The following is a 26,249-nucleotide window of genomic DNA, read 5'->3' as shown; positions in this document are numbered from 1 at the left end:
GTCAGATTGTTTTTCATTGACTGCAGCTCGGTGTTCAACAATGCCATCATACTCTCTAAACCTATCACCAAACTGGGAACTGGGTTTCTGCTTATCCTTTTACAAATGGATCCTCAACTTCACCGTGGCAGATCACGATCAGTACGAATTGGCAACAATACTTCCTTTTCAATGGCCAGCAACGCAGGAGCACCTTAAGGCTTCTTGCTCAGTCTCCTGCTCTACGCTCTCTATACGCATTACTGTGCAGCCAGACACTGCTCCAATGCCATCTTTACATTTACCATGATACCACCATTATCGATCAAATGATGGTAATGATGAATCAAAATATGGCAGAGAAATTAATAATCTGATAGGATGGTATAACAACACTCTTGCTCTCAGAGTTAGCAAGACCAAGGAGTTGATTGTTGGAGAAGGAGACCGACGAATTGGTGTTCATTGACGGGAGGGAAATGCAGAGAGTCAACATCTTCAAGCTTCTGGGTGTGAAGATCTATTCTGGTCCCCGCACTTTGATTCAATCTTGAAGAAAGCTCATCAAGGCCACCACTTGCTCAGAAGATTTCCTTTAAATGTTTCTCCTTTCACTTTAAAACTATGCCCTCTAGTCTTTGGCATTTTGACTCGGGGAAAAGGTTCTGACTGTCCACCCCATCTATCTAGTGGCCCACTGTGCTTGTGCCAGCTATTCAATGGCGATTTCCAATTAAACCTTTTCTCTTGTTCTCTCCTAGTAGCTGTGTGAGTTTACCATGCAAGTAATTCTCTTTCGAAATGAAATGGGCTTGCTCATGGAGACATGAATGCAGTGTAAGGAATGTGTGCAATCCAAGAATATGTGGTTGCCATTTATTTTCCATGTATATAAGTGATTTAAGTATAGGAACAGAGTGAAAAAAATGTTGACCTACGTTAATCAAGAATAGACAATGGGAGTCATTTCAACACTCTGTCATGTTAAAGTATTAATTGGAACCCCCACTTTGTGCATGAAATGCCTCGTTTATTGAAGCATCTGTCCAGAACATGTGTATATGATGTCTAGACTATGTATCCATTCTATTTTTGTTTGGCTGACACGTCGGAAAAACATTCTTCACCTCTTGCATTTGTGATAAGAGAAAAAAAGAAGATACAACAACTTGAAAGCACGCACAACAGACGGGAATAGCCTATTTCCCTTTATTGTCACACTACCGAACGGTTCTCCCAAATGTTAGTGGCTAGTCCTGATCTCCCAACGAAACATCATTGCAGACATTGGACCTTTTCTCAGATCGGAACATTACAATGTTGTAATACTATATTCTGACTCTTTTTCTTTCCACTGCCTATTGTACTTGTATGTGGTGGCATGACTATTCATGCATGGTCTGATACGATTTAAATGGATAGCACACAAACAAACTTTTCACTGTAACTTAATACATGTGGCTAAAATAAACCAATACCAGTCCAATCTGAGATAAAAGTATTGGTAATTCAACAAAACCGGGCCTATTAGACATCTGGTTTGTTGCTAAATGTGAAGAAAAATTCCCATTTTCTATTCGATTGGCTGGTGTTAAAATGGGAAAAATATACTAATGTGGCATGAACACTCTCCAAGTTTTTAGACTTTAGACTCTCTAAGACTTTCCCTCAAATATTCCAACAGTTATAATTGTTTGGCACTCATCTATTATCAATTGCTTTTCAATTTCATTGGCCACCAGTGGTGAAATGTAGCAGCTATGTTCTTAAGAGACAATGATGTTTGACTTGATTACTAAAGAGGTTAGTACCCAGGGAGGTTACATAGAAACAGGGTTTTTGCCCCCAATACTGTTTAAATCCAAGACGGCTTTCTTTCCTCTTGTCAATTCGCAAAGCGATTTTTAAGTAATTTCATCTATTATCAATTGCTTTTCAATTTCATTGGCCACCAGTGGTGAAATGTAGCAGCTATGTTCTTAAGAGACAATGATGTTTGACTTGATTACTAAAGAGGTTAGTACCCAGGGAGGTTACATAGAAACAGGGTTTTTGCCCCCAATACTGTTTAAATCCAAGACGGCTTTCTTTCCTCTTGTCAATTCGCAAAGCGATTTTTAAGTTGTTCTCTAGGTCCTGATCAAAATTGTGTGATAACCAGATCCATCCGCCTATTACAGATGGTATTCCTGAATTTATCACTCGTGTTATATTCATTTTGCGTTATGGAAGCAACCGTTTTCGTAGAACTTTCTGCACCTGACCTGTTGAATATTTTGGGAATTTATAAGGAAACTGCATTGGACAAGGGGGAACGTGCTTATTGTCTTTCACATGGGTTTCGGTTCAAAACTAGTTCAGTGAAATTGTTTTTAAATATTAGTGAGTCTGTGGGTGCACTTTCTAAACTACTGTATTGCATTGAACAGCAGCTTGCTGTCTTGATTATATATTCATTCTGACAGAATAAATAACAATAGTGATAATTGAGTTGAGTTTTGGCCCTCAAGCCATAATACAGTAGGAGATCAATCACTTGCCATATCCCATCCAATCTCTGTGACATCTAACCCAACAATCCATTAAACTCATCACTCATCAGTTGTGTATCTCCACTTCCTATTGCCTTTGATGGTTGTGGTTAACTATCCAGTACGTACACTCTGCACTGCTTTCTGCATCTTCCCTTCATTAGATGCTCCATAAGACCTAGCACTAGTCAAGCTTTATAGAGGCACCTCAATGTAAGATTTTGTCTTAAAGCATTTACGGGAAGCACTCCAGAACATTTCAATAAAGTGCCATAAATTTTTTTTTAAATGACTACCTGAATCTTTAACCAGTGTTTTTCCTCATGCGAAAGTAAAGTTGATACAAGGCCATAAAGCTAATGCTGCCTTGCCATACCTTGCCCATCATCATAGTTGAGTACAAGTTTGACATTATCCTCGGTTAATTATCAACTAAATTTTTGAGAGACCTTTACCTGGACAATTTGTATCAGTCAACTCTCGAGTTTGCTCCAAATGTTTGAAGCAAAACGTTGGGTCATTTAGTCAGAGGAGAATTAAAAAATTGTAATTTTGTTTTATTAGCATCTTTTTTATTTTACTCCATAAGTAACCTTTGATGGCCTGAAGTTCCACCTACTGTAATTAATTTTAATTTGATCTTTACTGAAACTACTATTGTACCAAATCATAGCAATAAGTCTGATGTGGTTTGCAAATCACAGAGATTTGGCTGTCTTGTGCCAACTGACTTGTTTGCCTGAAAAGTTAGCTGGAAATATGTAGCTGAAGAAAACTGCCTGGAATGCAGAATAAATTAAGTAATATATGATTATGTTTATGCCTACAATTTGTGCTTTGGAGAACTGATAATGTAACCAAGTGATCTGAAAGATGAATTGTGTGATAGGTTTATTTTTGTTGGTATATTAATGCATTTTATTTGGATGAATCTTAGGCTGTAAAGTCGCAGCATGCTTTTGTTATTGACAGATATTTCATTTAGTTTAAATAAAATTTTAGTTCAGAAAAGAATCTGATAGCCATCCAGTTTAAATTGTGCTCCATTTGTAGGTTAATTTTGCTGTATCAAATGCAAATTACATAGCAAGAGTTAAAAAAACAGACACTATGTTAAATCAGCTCAATCTGTCATCCCAGTCCCAACTTTTTGTACCTGTTCAATGGAACCTTGGAGATATGAAATTAAAGTAATGGTTCAGATCAATGACCTTTCATCAGAATATTTGAAAGACCCAATTTCTTCAATTCTGCTTCTGCCCTGCAAATATTCACTTTTTTCAGTCTATATCTTTTTTAAGTTGTCATGGAATCTGATTTTACCACCTTTTAAGACAGAATATTTCTTATTACCAGAATCCATACTATTTTAAAATTAAACATATTTTTGTCCAGCCTTGTCCCATCTCTGTTCTGTTCCAACACACCTTGGTGCTTTTCAGTGTATTTTAGTTACTAGCTTGCCAGCCAGTGGCAATTGTTTGCATCCAACCTCAATGAAAATCCATTGTCGCTTTATATTTGCCAACATGTCTCAATTGTCTTATTGACCAGCTCTGCTGGAAGGAGACCAATCACTAATTGTCTAGTAAATGTGCAATCCTGACATCTGTAAAATGCAAAATTATGCATTATTGACTCAAATTAAAAGAAACACTTGGTTCCCTAATGGGGAGCGCTGAGCTGGAGGTGCTTCGACTTTGCTGTAGGTTGTAGTAACTCTTTTTACTGATCCGTGTGCATAAAATATCTGCAGGAAATGTGGTATTTTCTATTTTGAATCTGGAAACAATTTAAAAAAATGTTTTAAAATCAGTTTTAAAAATAGTCGAAGATGCCTGGAATAGGATCAATCCAGGAAGTCTTTGAAATACATATTGAATTTATTTAGTAGATGGTCACAATGTTGGAGTAACTATGGGTCAGGCAGCATCTCTGGAGAAAATGGATGTGACGTCATGGGTCAGGACCTAAAACATATTGAATTTCGGCTCGGGGCTCATTACATATTGAATTTATTCAGTCTTAAACTTTGTCAATGTTTTCTGAAAAAGATATACTATGGAGAATAGATTCTGGAGAATGGAAAAATCAAGTTTCAGTAACTATAGCAATTTAACTCTACATAATTTGGGATATGCATTCATTAGAGAAATGCATGTTTAAATATCTTGGTTATTTATTTTTATGATTATTCCATGAAATTTGAGATATAAAATTATCCATTGTCTTGTTCTTCCATTGTATCTCCATTGTATTGTTCATAAGTAGTTTGGCATATGTGCAGTGATTTATGGTTGCTGTCCGCTTATTCTCTTAGTTGCAGGTTATTTACTTGCTGTGTAAATCCAGATGTTTATAATTATATAAAATAGCTGGTTATAAATTTTAGTCATTTAGTTCCTCGTAATTTCAGAAATTCATTTTCATGTGTAACTGTGTAGGAAAGAACTGCAGATGCTGGTTTAAATCGAAGGTAGACACAAAATGCTGGAGTAACTCAGCGAGACAGGCGTCAAATCTGGAGAGAAGGAATGGGTGATGTTTCGGGTCGAGATCCTTCTTCAGTCATGTGAAACTGTTTGGCTGCAATTTTAAAAAGTCTTCATATTCGGAGGTAAACTCGTGGCCCACATGATTTCATTGATGAATATGCTAATTCATTTTATTATGAGCTACTTTGTGGGATGTTTTTGAGATGTCTACTTGGTTTCAAATATTGTTATTCAGTAATCTCTCAATAGTGTTAAGCATTGACACCATTGTTTAAATCTGTTTTGTCAAGTATTCAGTTGGTGAGATTGCAATAGTACTTTGAGTACTTTTTAAAAGGTAAACCATGTTCTACGTTTTCTCATGCACAGAGGTGCTTCATATTAAATAGAAAACTAGACTAAGTATGTGGGTGGGAGGTGTTTGCGAGGGGGGGGGGAGGAGGTGTGTGGGTGAGGGGTGTGTGTGGGCAGGGTGTGGGGGGGGGAAGGGAGGATGTGGGAGGGGGTGGTTTGGAGGAGGGGTGTGTGGGCGGAGGTGAGGGGAGGGGTGTGTGTGTGGGCGGGGGGGGGGTGGGAGAGGGATGTGTGTGGGCAAGGAGGGGTGTGTGGGAGGGAGGGGTGTGGGCAGAGGGGTTGTGGGGAGAGGGGTGTGGGGGAGAGGGGTATGTGGGAGAGGGGTATGTGTAGGCGGGGGGGTTGTGGGGGAGAGGGGTGTGTGTGGGCAGGGGGAGGGGAGGGAGAGGTTAGGGGGGGCATTGTGGGGGAGAGAGCTCAGAGAATAAACGAGGAAGAGCCATGGGGAGAGTGCGGTATCACGGGGGAGGGGGGCAGGAGCCAGTGAGGGGGACCAGAGGGGAAGGGGTTGTCGGTGCGATGGGGACTCACAGCGGGCGCTGGTCGCTTCGTTGGTCGCTTCGCTGGCCGTTCTCCTCCGTTGGCCGTTCTCCGCCTGGATCAGTCTCCGCTTTCCGTTTGGCGACATCGATGCCATCTCCAACTCTGCGTTGGGCTGGGTCGGGCTGTTTCCGGTCCCTCCCTCCGAAAATTGTGTCCGGTTGAAGACCTCTGTCAGCCATCCAGAGCCTCCCGCAGCTGCAGTAAAGACGCGATGGCGCAGCAAGGGGCGGACCTTCCCGCGGAGTGACAGTAGAAGGGACCAATCCGCGCGGCGCTGAATGGCAGGAGAGGCAATCGATCTGCGCACGCGCAGTTTTAAAGATTTTAAAACCTCGATAACTCTTACCGGCTTACATAGATCAGAACGAAACTTGGTGCAATCACAGCACAGGAGAACGGTGAGTAAGCCGGTGCAAAATCGTAGCACTATCGCGTACTTTGGAATGACTGCCAAACCGGAAGATAACAAGATCAGAGTTTTAGTTATGTATAGATAGATAATTTAATGCACAGAAGTTTAGAAATTATGTTGTAATTTAATGAAATCAGATTTTTAAATGTGAACTTTCACGTATCTTCATAAAATAGCATTTTTTGATAAAAGCAAGTTGTCCATTTCAAAATTTCACCCCTCTTCCCTAGCTTGAGGCGATGCCTAACTGAAGCTGTGAGACTCGAGTTGAATCCATCCAAGTCATTTAGAGAAAATACATTGTGAAGAATTAAACTGATTCTTTTTTGACCATGGGAGAATGAGTTTGCGGCAAAACATAAAAACTAGTAGACTTAGTGCTGTCCTTTCACCTGGCAATTTTGGACGTTTATTCAGTCCTTCAAAACCTGAAATCAGTTTTGGAATTGTATTTGATTGAGCCTGGGCAATTTATGAATGTTAGATTATTGGATAATTTAATACAGGGAATACACAAAGTTCTGATCATTTTTCAAACTTAATTGTAATATTTTGGTTAGAAACCACTAATGGTTTACAGCTACTTTAGTTTTGCATATAGGCCAATCAGAAATGTAAAAAGTTGGCTCTCAGAGCATATAGATTTTGCAGGGATTTTAGGTTATGCAGACTTCCATCGTATTTTGAGGTCCGAAATCTAAAATAGAAACAACAGAACCTCTGCAGGTTAGGCAGAGTCTACAGAGAGCAGTGAACATGTAACTATAAACTGATCTGGTGAAATTCATTGACTTGAAATGCTAAAGTTTTGTAGTAAATGCCTACTATGTTCTGTGTGCTAAGCAAAGCAAGAATTTCATTGTCCTATCAGGGACACATGACAATAAACTCACTTGAACTTGAAATTTGTTTCCATCGTCACAGACACTGTCCAATCTGCTGTGAATTTCCAGCGTTTTCAAACTGGTAGCATCTGCAGTAATTTGCCTGTTGTGTTATGCACCTACCTGGGAGGGCCAAGTCAAGTTTCATCAGAAATTTAGCTTTTTGTTTGCATTAGTTTGAAGCTTTGGTATATTTACTGTTTGCAGTTCAAGCAGTTATAGTTGACATGATGACTGGGTACTGCAATTGAAAATATAGTATTCACTATATAACAGCAACTTATGAAACTTGAATGTGGTTTCAGCTTTTGCTTTTCGCTGTAGGGTGATATGTCTAAATTTAGCATGCTTTCATATAGTATTTGAAGAAAAAGCACAGTGACCACCCTGTTCCCTGAATTGCTATTGATTTGCTTCCCTCTGCTTCTGCTTTTCCTAAGCTTGGTTCCAGTGGGAGATTTAAAAAAAAAACATTCATTATGTGTGACTGTACGCGTCAGCTGTGGTTGCACGATAGCCTAAAAATAACCCTGCTTTCACCATTACCCTGCATGTTCCCAGTGGAAGTGTCTATACTGTGTATTCTCGGTAGAATGTCGACGTTGAAGTGGGCTTTGCAAACCAGCATGGCTTTCAGAACCGTTCAGTATTCTTTCAAGCTCTTTAAGCTGCACATATAATATTTCTGTAACTTCTCGTTTTTTGTTTTGAAAAGAGGATCTTAGCAGATATAGAATTTTGTCTTTTTTTATCTTCGAAGTTGGATCTTAAAATTAAGTGATGGCTGGAATTATGGAAGGCTGATCCATGGGTGGATCTAATCTGTTAGCTATTTTAGGCACAAATTTGAAATGTACATTTATTAAAACAAAATAGAGATTGTAATTAAAAAATATATGTTCTAAGCATTTGCATTCCTTTCTTACTAGCAAGCTGCAAGTTTTAGGTGGAGGTGAATGGAGAGGTAATCATAATTAAAAGACCTCAGCTCATCTAGATGGAATCAATTAGAATAAAACATGTCCTGTTTCTCCTGCTAATCATCAATGAAGCTTAGTAACCACATTCTTAATGTTATTCAAATACAGTGCCCTCCATAATGTTTGGGACAAAGATATATCATTTATTTATTTGCCTCTGTACTCCACAATTTGAGATTTGTAATAGAAAAATCACATGTGGTTAAAGTGCACATTGTCAGATTTCATTAAAGGGTATTTTTATACATTTTGGTTTCACCATGTAGAAATTACAGCTGAGTTTATGCATAGTCCCCCCCATTTCAGGGCACCATAATGTTTGGGACACATGGCTTCACACTGTTTATAATTGCTCAGGTGTATTTAAATGCCTCCTTAATGCAGGTATAAGAGAGCTTGCAGCACCTAGTCTTTCATCCAGTCTTTCCATCACCTTTGGAAACTTTTATTGCTGTTTATCAACATGGGGATCAAAGTTGTGCCAATGAAAGTCAAAGAAGCCATTATGAGATGAACTGTTAGAGACATCAGCCAAACCTTAAGCTTACCAAAATCGACGGTTTGGAACATCATTAAGAAGAAAGAGAGCATTCGACTGACAGGCCAAGGAAGACCTCAACAGCTGATGACAGAAGAATTCTCTCTATAATAAAGAAAAAAAAAAAATAACTGTCCGATAGATCAGAAACACTGATAAGATCAAAAACACTCTTCAGAAGTCAGGTGTGGATTTGTTAATGACCACTGTCTGCAGAAGACTTCATGAACAGAAATACAGAGGCTACAAGATGCAAACCACTGGTTAGCTGCAAAAATAGGATGGCCATGTTACATTTTGCCAAGAAGTACTTAAAAGAGCAACCACAGTTCTGGAAAAAGGTCTTGTGGACAGATGAGACAAAGATTAACATGTCAGAGTGATGGCAAGAGCAAAGTATGGAGGAGAGAAGGAAATGCCCAAGATCCAAAGCATACCACCTCATCTGTGAAACACGGTGGTGGGGGTGTTCTGGCCTGGGCATGTATGGCTGCTGAAAGTACTGGCTCACTTATCTTCATTGATGATACAACTGCTGATAGTAGTAGCATAATGAATTCTGAAGTGTATAGACACAGTCTATCTGCTCAAGTTCAAACAAAAGCCTCAAAACTCATTGGCCAGCAGTTCATTCTACAGCAAGACAATGATCCCAAACATACTCCTAAAAACAACAACGGAGTTTTTCAAAACCTGAAAAAAGGGCAATTCTTGAGTGGCCAAATCAATCCCGATCTGAACCCAATTGAGCATGCCTTTTATATGCTGAAGAGAAAACTGAGGGGGACTACCCCCCAAAACAAGCATAAGCTAAAGATGGCTGCAATACAGGCCTGGCAGAGCATCACCAGAGAAGACACCCAGCAACTGGTGATGTCCATGAATCGCAGACTTCAAGCAGTCATTGCATGCAAAGGTTATGCAACAAAATACTAAACATGATTACTTTCATTTACATGACATTGCTGTGTCCCAAACATTATGGTGCCCTGAAATGGGGGACTATGTATAAACACTGCTGTAATTTCTACATGGTGAAACCAAAATGAGTAAAATTAAAATCTGACAATGTGCACTTTAACCACATGTGATTTTTTTTTTCCTATTACAAATCTGAAATTGTGGAGTACATAGGCAAATAAATAAATGATGGGTCTTTGTCCCAAACATTAGGGAGGGCATTGTAAATACAGGAAAGTTAAATCTCCTGTGCTTTGGCATGGTGCCATGGCATTTTCACCCCTTGGGCTTTCCCCGTAATCTATGTCAAACGTTTAACTTTTTATTCTAACTGAGAGTGTGTGCGTCTATTCGCTTCTGTCACGAGTGCCAGATTTGTAGCAAATAATGATTTGTTCCAGTCTACTCGGAGTAAACAAAGAATCAATTGTTAGAGAGGGCAGCCTCTCACTGCTTGGGCTTGCCAACTAGTTCTTAATTACATTAGGTGCATTGGCCAGTAGTAACCCTGAATGACTATCTCAAAAATAGATTTTGTGGTCAATGTTGCATTCCTGTTGGGGCTTGGTGTGTGCAGGTTGGTGACCACAGTTCCTACACGTACTTAAACTACTTCATTGTCTCAAACACTTTGGGACAATTTGAGGTCATGAAACGTGCAAGAATAATGGAGGTCGTTTTGCAGCTTGGACTGTCAGCATGACCTTGAAATGTTAGAGAAAGCGCTTTGTTCAATGATATGGCCGTTTGACACATGCAGATTGGTATTTAAACATATTGATTGATGTGTGATCAGGGAAATGATTGCTGAACGTAATCTCCCAGGACTAGGCTGTTGAGGACAATGATCAAAGAGAGGGAGATGTGTGCCTTTCAGTGTCTTCCAATCGAGTGCCTGCTCAATGAAATCTTTAGGCTGATTGGTGACTGATTTAATGCCTCTTCTGCAACTAAAATCTGCTCCATCTTGATGGTGACTGCAACGGCGATCCCTTCTGGAGGACAACTTGTTTGCAACACTGTCAGGGTGATGGCGAAGGATGCAATCATCCCCTCCAAACTCGTCACCAAGCTTTCCACCCCATGATGTGTGGCTAAACACAACTACAATCCAATTTACTAATTCGTGGACGATACCACTGTGGTTGGTTGAATCACGGGTGGTGATGAGTCAGCATACAAGTGAGATAGAATACCTAATTGAGTGGTGCCACAATAAAACCCTCTTGCTCAACGTCAACAAAACCTCTTGATTTCTTTGCAGTTGCATTTTTTTGTAGCCTGATTTGTCATCTGTACTTTAATTCCATCTTTCCTACTTGCTTTTCTGGAGAAACCATGAATTTACAGATTCTCCAGAAATGGTTTCTGCGTTTGCAACCATCACAAATTTGACTGAAGGTGGGGCATTTTTCCCGCTTGGCGATATGTGAACTTCCCCTATTATTGCAGTCATTAATAAATTTTATGCCAAACCGGCCAGAAGGGGTCTATTTTGTTTCATTAGGCTGAGAAGGTTGTCGGTCTCTTCTAACATACAGTTGCACAGCATCGATGCTATACGCAGCCTGTGGTGTGGTCAGTGTTTTAGTGTGTGCTTTGGTCACTTCATTAACTGGACAAGACCTGATTGCTCTAGCCAGTGTGAGGTCGGGATTGCGCAAAAGCTCTTTCTTCAATTTGTCACCTAAAATGCCACACACAAGCCTCTGCCTAACAATTTAATCACAGAGAGCATCGAAGTTGCAACGCTGTGCTATATGTTGTAATGAGTATACATACGTTTCCACTGGCTCTCCAGGTGTTTGGCTGCACGCGAAGAATTTATGTTGCTGCATGATGAGATTGGTATGAGGGTCGCATAGCTCGCGGAACATTCTTTTGAGGCATTTAGGTGGCATACATTGTCGTACATTGTTTCAGCAGGTATAATCTCTTGACCTTGTGCATCCAGTATTGCGGGGGCCTAAACGAACAACTTTGCCCGATGCACAGCATCATGGCCTGCCAGATTGAGGAATATAGATGCTTGGGTGTGAACAGATTTGCCTTGGTGCGCCGCAGCCATGTAGATATCGTAGTCTTCCTCGAAACTCGCCATCTCTCTTCGATATCCCCATCAAAGACCAGCGGTTCTGGCTTATGGAAAGAATCAGTCATGACAGAGTGAAAGGTCAGCAAAACACTGAAGACGTTGATCCAAGGTGTTCCCGTGATCAACAGATGTCAAGTAATAATGGACCAACAGATATCAAGTAATTAATGATACAACAATACACCTCTGACCCACTAATTATACCCCTCCTGGGTCTATAAAGCACCATGGATTGCTAGAAACAAATATTAAATATAAATTAATTTCACAGCGAAACTTGATTTTCTTGCTCAGGCAGCCCAGGCGCCAGTTTATGAGTTGCCCTCAGAAGTCCCGCTGAGGCTCAGATTGGCAGTCGTTCGCAGAGCCATGGTGCCGCTTTCCCGGAATGACTACTGGGGCAAACTCCACCGACCTGACATTTGCCCAATCTACCACAAAATGCGGTGAGGTGGACACACCTGCTCTCCGACGCAGGCCTTCGAGAGGAATCGAACCACTGGAATGGGCTGCTGGGGGAAAAGATATCGGCTTGCAAATTTGGCTTCGGAAGTCGACCGTGGGAACGGATCAGGCGCCTCCTACTGGACTGGAGTTCCAAAGCCCTGGCCCGCTTGGGGCCAATTCAATCTGCCGATCGGCCGGGAAGATCTCAATAAGGTTGAGATCGGGGGAGAGGGAGAATTTCAAGTGTCTAGATTAAAGGTGCTGGACAGCCAGTTGACGGAAAATTGGTCGTGGATCTGTATGAAGAAATAGACTTGTTTGTAAAATTGAAGTATGTGGGATTAAAAGGACAATGGCAGTGTGGAATTAAAATTGACTGAGGAACAGAAGGAAGAGAAAAGAGGCAGATTTTTCTGACAGAAGTGTAGTACTCTACAAGACTCAGTATATTAATGGGCTGACTGGATTTTTAGAACACAGTTTAAAAGTTTGCAGGTGACTCACTGTTGCAGGTTAAACATGTAAATGTAATAACCAAGGAACATGGAGATATTACAGATGAACATGGCAGGCATATGCAGATGAACTTGAATGCAGAGAAATGGTATACATTTTGGTACAAGAATATGAGGTGATCGCATGAACCAATTAAGATAATTATAAATGGGTTTGGAACACACAGTCATGGGCGATTATAAAGGATATATATGGTGCAGAAACAGTATCTGGCTGATACATTTAATCAGACCCGAATCATCTTGACCTGCATAGCTTGGTGCCAGGTGATGATCTTGAGCAGGTTGTGCATGTGGGCATTTCAGTCTGCTCATGAATCTTTGTTGGGGAGGCTTTGATAAAATCCGTGTTACTTGCAGTTTGCCATGGGGTTTTTTTTCTTCAGTTTCAGTTTCCTGGGGTCAACAGTTTGATGTTCAGCTTCTATGCTGCCTTGCCAGCACCTCACAACTTTCAGTGACTGGCATATTTCTCTGCGATCCCTTTATTTACCCCATTTAGATGCTCACCTTCCAAGTACTATATGGCATCTCCATACTTGCTACCAAAATGTACAATCTTGAACTTTTGAATGTGCCATTTATTTGTCCATTCTGCAAGTTGTTGAAACTCCTAATGTAATTTGTTGAACCCTTTCTCTACTGTAGTATCATGCATTTATTTAGCAATTTGAATCCAGAGCTGTAGTTATTTAATACAGCAAGAAAATGGGCCCTTTGATCTTTACTAACCATCATCACCTACCTACACACATTCTGTTCCCCTGCATTCCTATCAGTTCTGCCCAGATTCTGTCACATGTACATACTGAGGAGCAGGTTACAGTGGTTAATTAACCTACCAACCCTTATTCTTTGGGATGAGGTAACTCGCATAGGTCATGTAGGAGAAAACTTAGCGCACGTTCACACACAGCATCGGAGGTCAGGATTGAACCTGAGTCACTGGAACAGTGAGGAAGCGGCTTTACTGAGTAGCACAGTGCCACAGTGGGTAGAGCTACTGCCTCACAGCACAAGAGACCCAGGTTCGAATCTGACCTCGGTTGCAGTCTGTAAGCTTGCACGTTCGCCCTGTGACCGCGTGAGTTTCCTCCGGGTACTGTGGTTTCCTCCCACATCTCAAAAACGAGCGGATTTGTAGGTTAATTAACCTCTGTAAATTGCCCCTGATGTATAGGGAATGGATGAGTAGGTGGGATAACATAGAAGGTTGGGCTCAAGGGTCTGTTTCCATGCTGTCTCTCTAAAACAAAACTAAACTAAAACTTAACTCGATGCACTATTGTGCCAACCCATTATTGTAAATTGTGTACAGCTGTGGCCTTGGTACTGATCCTCGTGGGAAACCTCTACTTTTAATTGTCCACTATGAAGAGCTACCTTCACTCCCACAATCTGATTTCTGTCTTGGTCAGCTAGCAATCCTGCAAGCATAATCATGATCTTGGGCAGTACTTTATAGATGACTTGCTTTATTTGCTGTGGGTTCTAAGGTGAATAATTCCTATATGGAATCCATATACTCTCTGCATATGGTGCTTGACATCAAGTTGGATGAGTTGCTTTTGTTGTTTGTGCTTGGCCCTTTACAAACAGAGGAGAGACTTGAAGTTCTTGGTGCCTAATAGCATTCTTCTCCATCAGACTGGGCTAGAGATTTCCATGAGTCACTTGAGATGTAAATTGACTTGTGCTAGGGTTAAGAGGACATACTTGTTCTCCCATCCTTGATAAGGCTCGACATATCATGGGTTGGACTTGAGACCTTGTCTCAGGAGTCCAACATCAAGCTTGGTCTTGTTTTTCAAGCACACCTTTCCCAAGTGAATTATTTTTGGTGGTGGATTTAGGCCCTGGTGTCTTGCATCGTTGAGTGATTGCTCATATTATCAAGAATGATCAATGTTGTCATGAATCTTGATCGTCAGGAGACAGTGTTGTGCAACAGAGGGAGCTTGCTGAATGAACTTTGTCATCCAGAATCAGAGTGGTTACAGCTAGGAAGGAGGACATTTGGCTATTTAAATCTATGCAAGTTGTATATTGGAGGAACCAGCTGGTTCCCCTACTCTCCATTTGTCCTTTGGTCAGACAAATTCTTTCAATTCAAAGACTTATCCAGCTGCATTTTCAAGGCTGCAATTTGCCTCAACTACCACCTCTGCCAATGTATTTCGTAGCATTACCTCATTCTTGACCCTTCAATTAATAGGAGTGTTTCTCTCTTGCTTTCTGAATTTAAATACTTCTGTCAGATCCTCTTGCATCCTCTTCCGTTCCAAAGAGTTTCTCCACCAATTCGAATTTTCTCATTCCTTGAATAATTTTATTAATTCTCCTTTGCACCTTCATTAAAGCCGTGGCATCTTTCCTAGAGTGCAAGACTCAAAGTTTTGCACTAAACTGCAATTATATTCTGACTATTATTTTGCAAGGTGCTTATGACTATGTGGCTTGATGCCTCTGTTTATAAATCCCTGTATCCTCTGTCTTTGTTTTAAACCTGGTGTGCCATTTTTATGAGCCATGCTGTCCCCCTAGATCTCTAATTTGTAGTCATTTGGTATGATGCCCTGTGATACTTCGTGTAAGAATGGCCTCCTCTTAAGCTTCAGTGCATAGTGATAGTTTGGAACTGGAACTCTGTGTTTATGTAAGCAAGCAATTTTGTATACTGAGTTCAGAAAGATCCCATGATGGAGTGGAACTGACAAAGGTTGAAGAGTTTCCACCTTAACCTATTGATAACTCCATTCTCTGTGCAGGAGAAAACTATTGAAGTAACCAAATGTAAATGAAGAGTTAACTGTCCCTTGTCCCTAGATTATTTTGCCATTAGTCGGATAATGTCAGTCTTAAATTAACTAGCTTCATGTTGGGAATCTGTTGAATGGGTGTATTCATTTGGTTATTGACCATATTAATACATGAAGACCTGGCTTGTCACAGCGATTTGGGGGAAAAAACAAAATCAGTAATATAAAAATACAGTTTGCACGGAACATGGCAAAGCATGAGCTAAATTTGTGGTGTGTGGCGGAGGCTCGCAGGAGACCAGCCAAAAACTAGTCGGACATGTGTTGTGTGCCCTAGACATGTTTATTTTTCACCAATACAGCTCCCTACTCCTCACCTGGCATGGGCGTTGCATGGCCTTAAATACCCACTCACGTGGCTCGCGCCTCCCCCACCAAGACGTCGCCCTCTTGAGCCGATGGTTCGTTGTGACCTTGGGTTGTCACCAGGTGCCGCTACAGGTGATAACTTGTCAAACGTTTCTGGTTGCTAATCTGGTCAAATAACAGCAGTATCTGGAAGGTCAAAGAATATGTAGGAAGGAACTGCTGATGCTGGTTCTGAGGAAGGGTCTCGACCTGAAACGTCACCCATTGCTTCTCTCCAGAGATGCTGCCTCTGAGTTACTCCAGCTTTTTGTGTCTATCTTGGGTCAAAGAATATGTCAAAAAAGGGTCAACCCTTAGTTTGTGGTTGATAGCACCCAGCCAAATGGAGAAATTTAAGGGTGGTCACATTGGATTTCGTCTGCCTAGAAGCAAACGAACTTTAAGAAAACGGTTACCTCAAATTCCAGAATGTTGTCTGTCTGAATATTCCCGAAAGTGGTGTGAGATGGTGAGAGAAATGTGTGTGCACCAACAGATGTAGAGGAGGCCATGTTGCGAGCACCTAATGCGATGGAAGAGTTTGGAAGAGGTGCATGTGAACTTCTATCTCTCTTGGAAGGGCTGCTGTGTCCTTGGGTGGACACAGCAGAAAACGAAAAAACACGGTGTTAAATTGAACTCACTTGTCGGCAATTGACAGCCTCTGATGTCCTGTTGTAATAAGGTGTAAGGGAACCATAGCTAGCATTGATTTATATGAGACTGGTCCCTGGAGGGAAGTTGTAATGTATTGCTTCGTGTGAAGATTTAAAGTTTACTGTCTTAAGGCCGATTACTGTTTGCCGTTGGAAATGTGAGTGAATAATGTTGCTACTGCGCAAGTTCCAATTACACCCATGCTTAAATCATGGTTTTGATGCAACAAAAAATATTAAGCAACATTTCTTTCTTGTGCTCCCAAACTCCCAACTCATTCTACCCCATTGTTTAAATGTGTGGAAAATTTGTCCATACTTTTTCAATGGAATTGTTCTGACACATTGAGCCATTCCTAATCTGAATAATATATCTATTTATGAATGAGTAATCTATTTTGTTTGCTGGTGTCATTAGCCAGTTGTGTGTTCAGAACGAAAAAATTGTATTGCAATAAGAGACAAGAACTGAGGGAGTACAGCATAGGTTTACAAGGTTAATTCCTGGGATGGTGGGACTGTCATGTGATGAGAGAATGACACAGCTGGGCTTGAATACACTTGAGTTTAAAAGGATGAGAGGGATTCTTATTGAAATATATAAGATTGTTAAGGGTTTGGACACGCTGGAGGCAGGAAACATGTTCCCGATGTTGGGGGAGTGCAGAAACACGGGCCACAGTTTAAGAATAAGGAGTAAGCCAAATAAGGACACCCAAAGCATTGCAAGAGTGCTCTTGGATCACTAACTTAATTTAAACATCTTTCGGATAATTACGTAAATTAAACTAAATTGAAAATAAGATGTTGCACGTTGTTAGTTTCTGATAGAATTAAAGTATAATTTTGAACAAATGTTATATATTTCTAACCAACATGATATAAGAACTTTGCTTCAATTATTTTAAACCAGTTTTATCTTTATCTTTGTCTTGAAATCATTGCATCTTGTGCAGGAATATTCCTACTGGAATATTTTGGAAATTCTTTTCTCGTTGATTATTTTAGCATTGGGTGGATTGGTGTGTGTGCAAGAGACAGATGAGAGATAATTTGAATTAGCCATTACCAACACATATTTGATAAACTCTTATTATAGATCAAGGGGTACAGTTTAAGGAAAAGGTGGTTGAAATCATGTGCAATATTCCCAGGAATGCGTGAATGCATACATCCTTTGTGGTCAGGAATTTATTAAATACAATGTGTTGCCATACTTTTAATGAAAGCTATTGTCTGCCTGCCAATAGCTATTCCTTCAAATTAGATTTGCAATAAAGTTGAATTCTGAACTGGTAACATTCATCCAACGCAAAGAGGATCAGCCACGATCTTAGAAGAAACCGTGGAATTCAGTACCTTTCCTATTTCTCCCATTTTATTTACTGATAATGTAATGTACTTTAGTTTTACCTTCAGAGAGTAAATAGCCAATTCTTTGATAACATGTTTATTAAATAAACACAGCGGAATATTATAAAATAGCTGCATGAGACAGGTGAGAGTAATTGTAGCAGAAGCATTTTACTTGGAATTCCTGATTGCATTTGGGAAATTGCCAACATGGATATGTGCCTTATTTCTTCAACTATTAAGCCAACAAATCAGGGCTGCCAATATTGGGTGAGAGCTGGGAGTGTGAAATTGCAAGAGACCAAGCACGTCCGAGGTGGGGTGGGAGGGGGGTGTCCCCCCTCCCATTGGTACGGAGCATTTGCATTTTTCAGCTAAAATTGTGCAATCTGGTGCATACTGTAGCGAGTCTTTTAACTTACACTTGAATGCAATATTTATGCTTTAAATTGGATTAGCTATGAATAAGGTTAGGCTAAATTACATTCCTAATTACATTCCACAGTGGAGCCAGGCTCTGATCAACAGGCGCAACACATGAATCATCTTAGTATATTCATGTATGGAAATCAGATTATAATCAAACACTTGGCCCATGTTGACCAACCTGGGTCTCACTGCACACCTGGTACTACTCCTGACCCTGACTCCAGTTGCTTACCGTCTCTCAATCCCGACCTTAAGTCCAGCCTTAAGGGCCTGTCCCACGAGCATGCGACTGCATGCGGCAAGCGCGACCTAACGTGGTCGCTTGAGCCGTACGGCTTCGCAGGGCCGGTCCCACTTTGATCGGCGGAGCCGAATGGAGTTGTGCGGATCTGGTCCCGACATCGCGCGGAGCTCCGAAAAACTGACACTGTCCAAAAAAAACTGCCTCGACGGGCGTGCGCAGCGTCTTGACGCCGTACGCAGCGTCTTGACACCGTACGTCACACGCGAACTTCCCGCGGACTTCGCTCAAACTTCACGTCAACTCGTACGGGATCACTCGACCTCCGCGCGGCCCCCGCTTCCGGTTTGGTCGTACTCGCCGCATGCAGTCGCATGCTCGTGGGACAGGCCCTTTGCACCTGGCCCCCTATTCTACCCTGATCATAGCTGCTTACCTGCTTAGGCTCCCAGTGCTGAACACTCTCATTGTCCCAGCTTTGACTGCACACCTAGTACTATTCCAGACCTTGACTCTGGATGCATACTTGGCCTTGCTCCTAGCCCCTCTGCACTAACAGTATATCTGCCCCACACATAAAGCCCCATATCTGACCGCCTGGACTTTTACGTTCAAGTCCACAGGTGGTTACTAATGCGGTAATCTTTTATGGGGCACTTCACGGACCTATTTTTGTATAATCCATTGGCTGCATTCATTGGCTTCCTTGTTATCGAACATGCTAGTTACTTTGTCAAATAAGTCATCAATTGGTTGAACCCAATTTCTCATCCATAAAATTATACTCACTCAGCTGTATAAGTATTCTGTTACCATTTTCTTCATTTTCCTAACAAACTGTCCTGAAGTCATTTTCACCCCGAATATTTTCAGTATTTTGCTGTCTTCTTCTTAGCTGGGACTTTTCCGAAATGCAAAGTCCAATAACTATATATTTAAGCAATATTATTCTATTAAATGTGATCTTGAGAGCACATAATATTTTCTGTGGTATTCATAACACAACAAAGATAAAAAGATATTTGTTTTGATTGCACCTACCAACATGCATACATTATTATATTACAGTTAATATGTAACGGTATACGAGGGCAAATTTTTGTTTAAATGGCATCAGAAAAATAAAACCTCCGGAATGGATAATATTCATTACGTGGTTGGTTGGATTCAGTATCAGCACAATTAATATATTAAACTTTGAATATTCAGATGTCCTGGTTCAAGCTAAAACTAAAGACAAATAATAACCTCGAGTTTGGGGGCATTTCTATTCAACCTGTCAAAGGAATTTGGGGGGGGCGGGGGGTTAGAAATAGTCAGTGAGGTTAACAAATATAATAGTTGAGTGGCAAATGTCAATATTTCGGGAAGGTTGGGTAAACGACCACCCTTGGATGGGTCACGACCTCCCTTGGATGGGTCACGACCAGAAATGTCACCCATTCCTTGTCTCCAGAGACACTGCCTGATCCATGCCGGTCACCAGGGCGAATTTGGCACAGAGACTCTAATGGCAGCGGCGCAACGCTTCCGAAGCCTCAGACGGCCCTGGACTCTTGCACTGAGGCTGCTCCATGGCCGGAGCTGCAGCGAGCAACTCGCCAGCACGGCAAACACTTGCCAACCCCGGCTCCCCGTCCGCATCTGCCCCCGCCGCTGCTTCTGCTTCCATCCTTCCCTCAGCCCCGGCTCTCTAACACCTGCGGCCCATGCAGTTGATTTGAGCTTTGAAATTCTCGTTGATCACAGAATTTCTCACGACAGAGCGTGAGAAATTTGTGATCAGCGTGAGAATTTGTTGAAATGCGTGAGTCTCACGCTCAATGCGTGAGAGTTGGCAGCCCTGATAATTGCACATTCGTTTGGGCTATGGTTTGTTATTACTTCCAAGATTTTTTAACTGTGGAATTATCATTTTCCTGTTATTTTGCTGTTCATCTTGCAAGCACAACTAGATAAACCACTTTTTCATCTTTGCCATCTTCTTGGACAGTCTCTCGTGGTCAGGATGACTTGTTTTCACACTGAGTCTGATTGGCAAACACAATGCAAGCGTTTATTTCAAGAGGGTTAGAATAGGGTGATTTCACGAAAGGTCACTGGAGCGTAAATCCCCACTCACGTGACCGAAAATTTTAACTGGGGGACAAGCGTCACTTCCGGTACATGTTAGTGGATGGGAAAACACGCACTTTCACACCCGTTAAAAACATCGAAAACGGCCAGTTTTTGAGCTGCAATTAAGTGAGCCAGTCGGGGTGACCGTGAGGAACAGCTACCTAAATTTACAGTCCAAAAAAAAGATAGAAACTAAGGTAAATACAAGAGCGAGCTGAAGGTGTAAAAAAGGCGGAAGTGCTAGCGGACTTTTTTCTTGGAGATTTAAAGATCCAAAATATCGGGAATTATCGCGTTTGCTCGCTGCATTTCATCAAAAGTGGCATTATTGACTTTGTATCTTTATTCATTTGTTATATGAAAAGTATTAAAAGTTAGAAACCCGTCAGTAAAATTGCAAAATCGCCCATGGTTCTCGGGTGGGTTTTAACATGCAAAATGAACACGCTTCTGAAGCTCCATTTACCATTTAAATAATCGTAAGCTTGCATCTCAGTAAAATTTATTTCAAAACGCATTGATAGTTTACGATTATTTAAATGGTAAATGGAGCTTCAGAAGCGTGTTCATTTTGCATGTTAAAACCCACCCGAGAACCATGGGCGATTTTGCAATTTTACTGACGGGTTTCTAACTTTTAATACTTTTCATATAACAAATGAATAAAGATACAAAGTCAATAATGCCACTTTTGATGAAATGCAGCGAGCAAACGCGATAATTCCCGATATTTTGGATCTTTAAATCTCCAAGAAAAAAGTCCGCTAGCACTTCCGCCTTTTTTACACCTTCAGCTCGCTCTTGTATTTACCTTAGTTTCTATCTTTTTTTTGGACTGTAAATTTAGGTAGCTGTTCCTCACGGTCACCCCGACTGGCTCACTTAATTGCAGCTCAAAAACTGGCCGTTTTCGATGTTTTTAACGGGTGTGAAAGTGCGTGTTTTCCCATCCACTAACATGTACCGGAAGTGACGCTTGTCCCCCAGTTAAAATTTTCGGTCACGTGAGTGGGGATTTACGCTCCAGTGACCTTTCATGAAATCACCCTATACAATAACAGAGATTTGATGCTGAGGATTTATAAGGCGCTGGTCAGACCGCATTTGGAGTATTGTGAGCAATTTTGGGCCCCGTATCTGAGGCTATTTTATTACAATGTCTGATTATTAAAAGAAGGACTTGCAATTATGTGGCTTTTTTTGTAGCTTCAGCATGCTCCAGAGAATCTTTGCAACAATAGGTACTTTGGTTGACAGCTACTCTGTTTACAAGATTCCACAGAATAATGTAACATTGAGCCTTCAATAAACATAAGCATTTACTTTCAGTGTTTTATGCTCTGGTGGGAGGATCAACAGGGGTTCGGATTTCCCCATTTACCTGAATAATGTTTGAGAGGTAAATTGCCATTCCCCTCTGATGCACTGTTCTGGAGCGTCATATTGGATCATTGTGCTCAGGTCTCTGGAGTGATACAAACATTCTGAAAGTTCTAATTGAGAGGAGTGGTAACATGGAGATAAAGCTTGTGATCTAATTTCTTTTGAAACAGTCATGAAATTAAAGCAAAGCAAAGTTTTACTTGATGTCGGGTTACTACCAGAAATAGAGCCATGCACGCGGTAGTTTCCTGTCAGTTTCATCAAGGTTAGCGTGAATATAGAGATCAATCCCAGGTGGCCTGACATCACTTTAAAAGTATGTACGGATATGAGTCGTGTCTACAAAGCCTCCAAACTGAAGGGTAAACTAAGAAAAACAATACTGTGAATATTGCTCTTTTTTATTCCCTCTGGGATCTGCAGGGCAGAGGAGAAAAGGTTGCAACTAGAAGAAAGTTATTTTTTGGAGGGGAATACAATCATTACAATTAAGTGCAATTTTTAAGGAATTATTTCTATTGGAATTGAAACAGTTTGCAAATAAAGGGTCAGTTGTTGTAGGTCATGGTTCTTTTATAAAATATTGAGTTGTATCATATACAATACAATACAATACAATTCAATTTATTGTCATTTGGACCCCTTGAGGTCCAAACGAAATGCCGTTTCTGCAGCCATACATTACAAACAAATAGACCCAAGACACAACATAATTTACATAAACATCCATCACATTGCTGTGATGGAAGGCCAAAAAAACTTATCTCTCCACTGCACTCCCCCCCCCCCCCCCCCCCCCCCCGATGTCAGAGTCAAAGTCAAAGTCAAAGCCCCCGGCGGTCGATGGCGATTGTCCCGCGGCCATTAAAGCCACGCCGGGTGATGCAAGGTCGCACACCGGGTTCTTGGTGTTAGAGCCCCCGGCGTGCGCTCGCAGTCCTGCGGCCATTCCAAGCCGCGCGGGGCGATGGTGTAAGGCCCCGCTCCAGGAGCTCTTCAACCCCGCAACTCGGGCGGGAGAAGTCGCCGTTGCGGAAGCCCCGAAATGCGGTCTCCCTCCAGGGACCCGCGGGCTCCCGGTGTCACTGTCCGCCAAACCCGCAGTTGCAGCCACCGAAACTCCGGAGGTCGGGCCGCAGCAGCGTCCACCACAGCTCCACCCGCTCTGGACTCGGCCAGCTCCGCGACGGTGAGGTGAGTAGTCGGCACCACAGCCCCCGGTCTTCCTGTTGGAGGCCGCTCCTCGTTGCAGCCCCAACGACAACGGAGACCCGACAAAGAAAAGGTCGGGTCTCCCGTGCAGGGAGAGATTTAAAAGTTACCCCCTCCCCCCCACACCACCCCCACCCCCCCACACACATACCCCAACAAAAAATAACAAAAACTACATAAAAACATAGACATAAAATAATAAAAACGCAGACGGACTGCAGAGGCCGCTGCTGACGAAAGTCGTGCCGCCCTGCATGACATTTTCAATTCTTACCCATTGGGAATCAATCAACTTGTAATTGCAAAGCAGATATTATTGCTGCATCTAGTTTGTTTATTCTCCAGAGGCATTTGTCAAATGTTATCAGAAAATATAACAAACGTGGATAGTTTTCAAAACCTGTATTGAATTATAAAATAAGTATTAAATGGATAAGTTGAAAGGTAAAAATGAAGAGCTGCTAGTCTGGGTACCAATTCATTTTACTACCCATTTACAGTACAAAGTTTTGATCATTTTAGTTAATAACAAGAACGGTGGAACTTTGTGGTGCAGAATAACAAGCTGTCCAAGTAGACAAGAAAAAATTTAGTTTAGATAGTTGACTAGCTTTAAATAGAAATTCCTAGCATACCGTGTGCTGTATCAACAAAATATTTGCTGACTTGTGCAATTGAAAATGAATAGGAGGTCAAGGTACTGGTCTTTCTGTAACCCCTTATTTGAACATTTGAGGAGAACAGCTTGCATAAATCGGGCTTACCTTTATGCAAAATGTATTTTGAGAGAGCTTAATACAAGGGTAGCAATTGTTTGAATCTCTTGTTATCAGAATGTTTTCCTCTGCGGGCTTGCTTCTGGAATGGAGTCCAATTTCTACTCCCCATTTGTGTAATGCCATCTATCACTACTATTACAGACTCTGGCTGTGCCTTTAGAATGTTTGTGCTTTTTGAAACTATGCGGTCCTCCCTGTAATCGATAACAGACTAAGCCAGCTATGGAGCAAAAATAGAAATCCTGGAAGGGTCCAGCCAATTGAGCAGCATCTGTGGAAAGAGAAACCAGTTAACGTTTCGGTTCGGGGACCCCTCCTCGGAATAGGGAAGAGTGAGAGGTGTGACAGTTTGTAAAACAGAACTGGGTGGAGGAGCGGGGTGAAAGGCAAAATGCTGGAGTAACTCAGCGGGTCAGGCAGCATCTCTGGATAGAAGGATTGGGTGAGGTTTCGGGTCGAGGCCCATCTTCAGTCTGAGAGTCAAGGAAGAGAGAGACGGAGATATGGAAGGGTAGGGTATGAAAACGAGAGATCAAAGGGGACAAAGATCAAGGAAAATGTAGAATAGATCATTGTTAGCATGGGGAAGTTGACAACGAGGCATACAAAGATAAAATGTAATCAGGAGGACAGTCAAACTAGTCGGAAAACTAGGATGGGGAGGGGTGGACAGAAGGAAAGAAAGGGTTACTTGAAGGTAGAGAAGTCAATACTCATACTGCCGGGTTGTAAGGTGCCCTAACAAAATATGAGGTGCTGTTCTTCCAATTTGCGTTGGACCTCTGACAGTGGAGGAGGCCCAGGACAGAAAGGTCAGTATGGGAATGGGGGGGAAGTTAAAATGTTTAGCAACCGGGAGATCACATAGGTCTAGCGGACTGAGCGGAGGTGTCCAGCGAAACGATCGCTGAGCCTGCACTTGGTCTCGACGATATATAGGAGTCCACATCTGGAACAGCGGATACAGTAGATGAGTTTGGAGGAGGTGCATGTGAACCTTTGCGTCACCTGGAAGGACTGTCGGGGTCCATGGATGGAGTCGAGTGAGGAGGTGCAGGGACAGGGAAATGGATCAATACAAAGTTCTAAACTAACATACATAATTCTCTCATTCCTCAACAAAGAGGAAATGGGGAAAACAAATTGATGCAGTCCATAACTGATATTATTAACCCGGAACCGCATATGCTGGTTTGCAAAAAAAAGACACAGTGCTGGAGTAAATCAGCAGGTCAAGCATCATCTCTGGAGAATAGTGATAGGTGATATTTCAGGTGAAGACCCTTCCCAGCACTTAGTCCTTCCCATAACTTGCATTGGATGGGAGAGGGACAGAGGTTTGAAAGGGTGGGAGAGGGACGGTGAGCGAGTGGATGCAAGGGTTACTTGAAGTTATAGAAATCAATATTTATACGTCTGGTTTGTAAGCTGCCCAAGCCAAATATGAGGCGCCGTTCCTCCAACTTGCATTTGAAGCTTATCGCATGCTCTCTTTGGCTTACAACTGAAGGAAGTACTAGAATTTGGTGCCAGTTTAGACGGCATTGAGCAGCTCGCAATCTTAAACAGGTTCCCACGGGTAATGAACTTGCTAGGTATTTTGTTTTAAACGTAATCATTTATTAGGTTGCTACTGGAGGAAGATTTGGAACAACAGCTAGATAATAACACTAAAAAACAGATGTTTTAAAAAAAAAATATATAGGAGAAGATATCGACTATGACCAAAATTGCAGTCTAGGCTTTTGAAAAAAGATGGAGGCAAATGAAAACACTATGACTGCAGTTTTTTGGTCTGTTGTTATGTAGATCACGGTAATCATAATCATACTTTATTAGCCAAGTATGTTTTGCAACATACGAGGAATTTGATTTGCCGTTTACAGTCATACCAATAAATAGCAACAAAACACACAAAATGCATTTTAACATAAACATCCACCACAGCGACTCCCCCACATTCCTCACTGTGATGAAAGGCGAAAAAAAAAGTTCAATCTCTTCCCTTCTTTGTTCTCCTGTGGTCGAGGGGCTCATGCCTTCCGTTGACGTGGTGATCTTGGCTCCCGCAGCCAGTGGTCGGGCCCGCCGCGTCGGGGCAATTAAGCTCCCTCATCGAGGAGATCTCATCTCCCTCGCGCCAGGCGACCGGACCCCGAGTCGGGGCTGGTCGAACCT

The 26,249-nt window shown here is 41.7% G+C and overlaps 1 protein-coding gene and 1 long non-coding RNA gene across 7 annotated transcripts in view; both read left to right on the top strand.

Annotated features, from left to right (window-relative positions):
• The window catches only part of nbeal1 (neurobeachin like 1), a 248,860-nt gene that overhangs the window by 12,723 nt on the left and 209,888 nt on the right, over window positions 1-26,249 (top strand). The window lies entirely within an intron of this gene.
• LOC116975371 lies at window positions 354-17,181 on the top strand. The gene is made up of 3 exons (XR_004412610.1): window positions 354-363; window positions 13,547-13,552; window positions 17,102-17,181. It is a non-coding gene; the product is annotated as an uncharacterized LOC116975371 (long non-coding RNA).

Source organism: Amblyraja radiata, chromosome 7 (assembly GCF_010909765.2).
Source record: "Amblyraja radiata isolate CabotCenter1 chromosome 7, sAmbRad1.1.pri, whole genome shotgun sequence".
Taxonomy (NCBI): domain Eukaryota; kingdom Metazoa; phylum Chordata; class Chondrichthyes; order Rajiformes; family Rajidae; genus Amblyraja; species Amblyraja radiata.
Note: the sequence above shows the minus strand (reverse complement) of the source record. Positions and strands in the feature narration are given on the sequence as shown.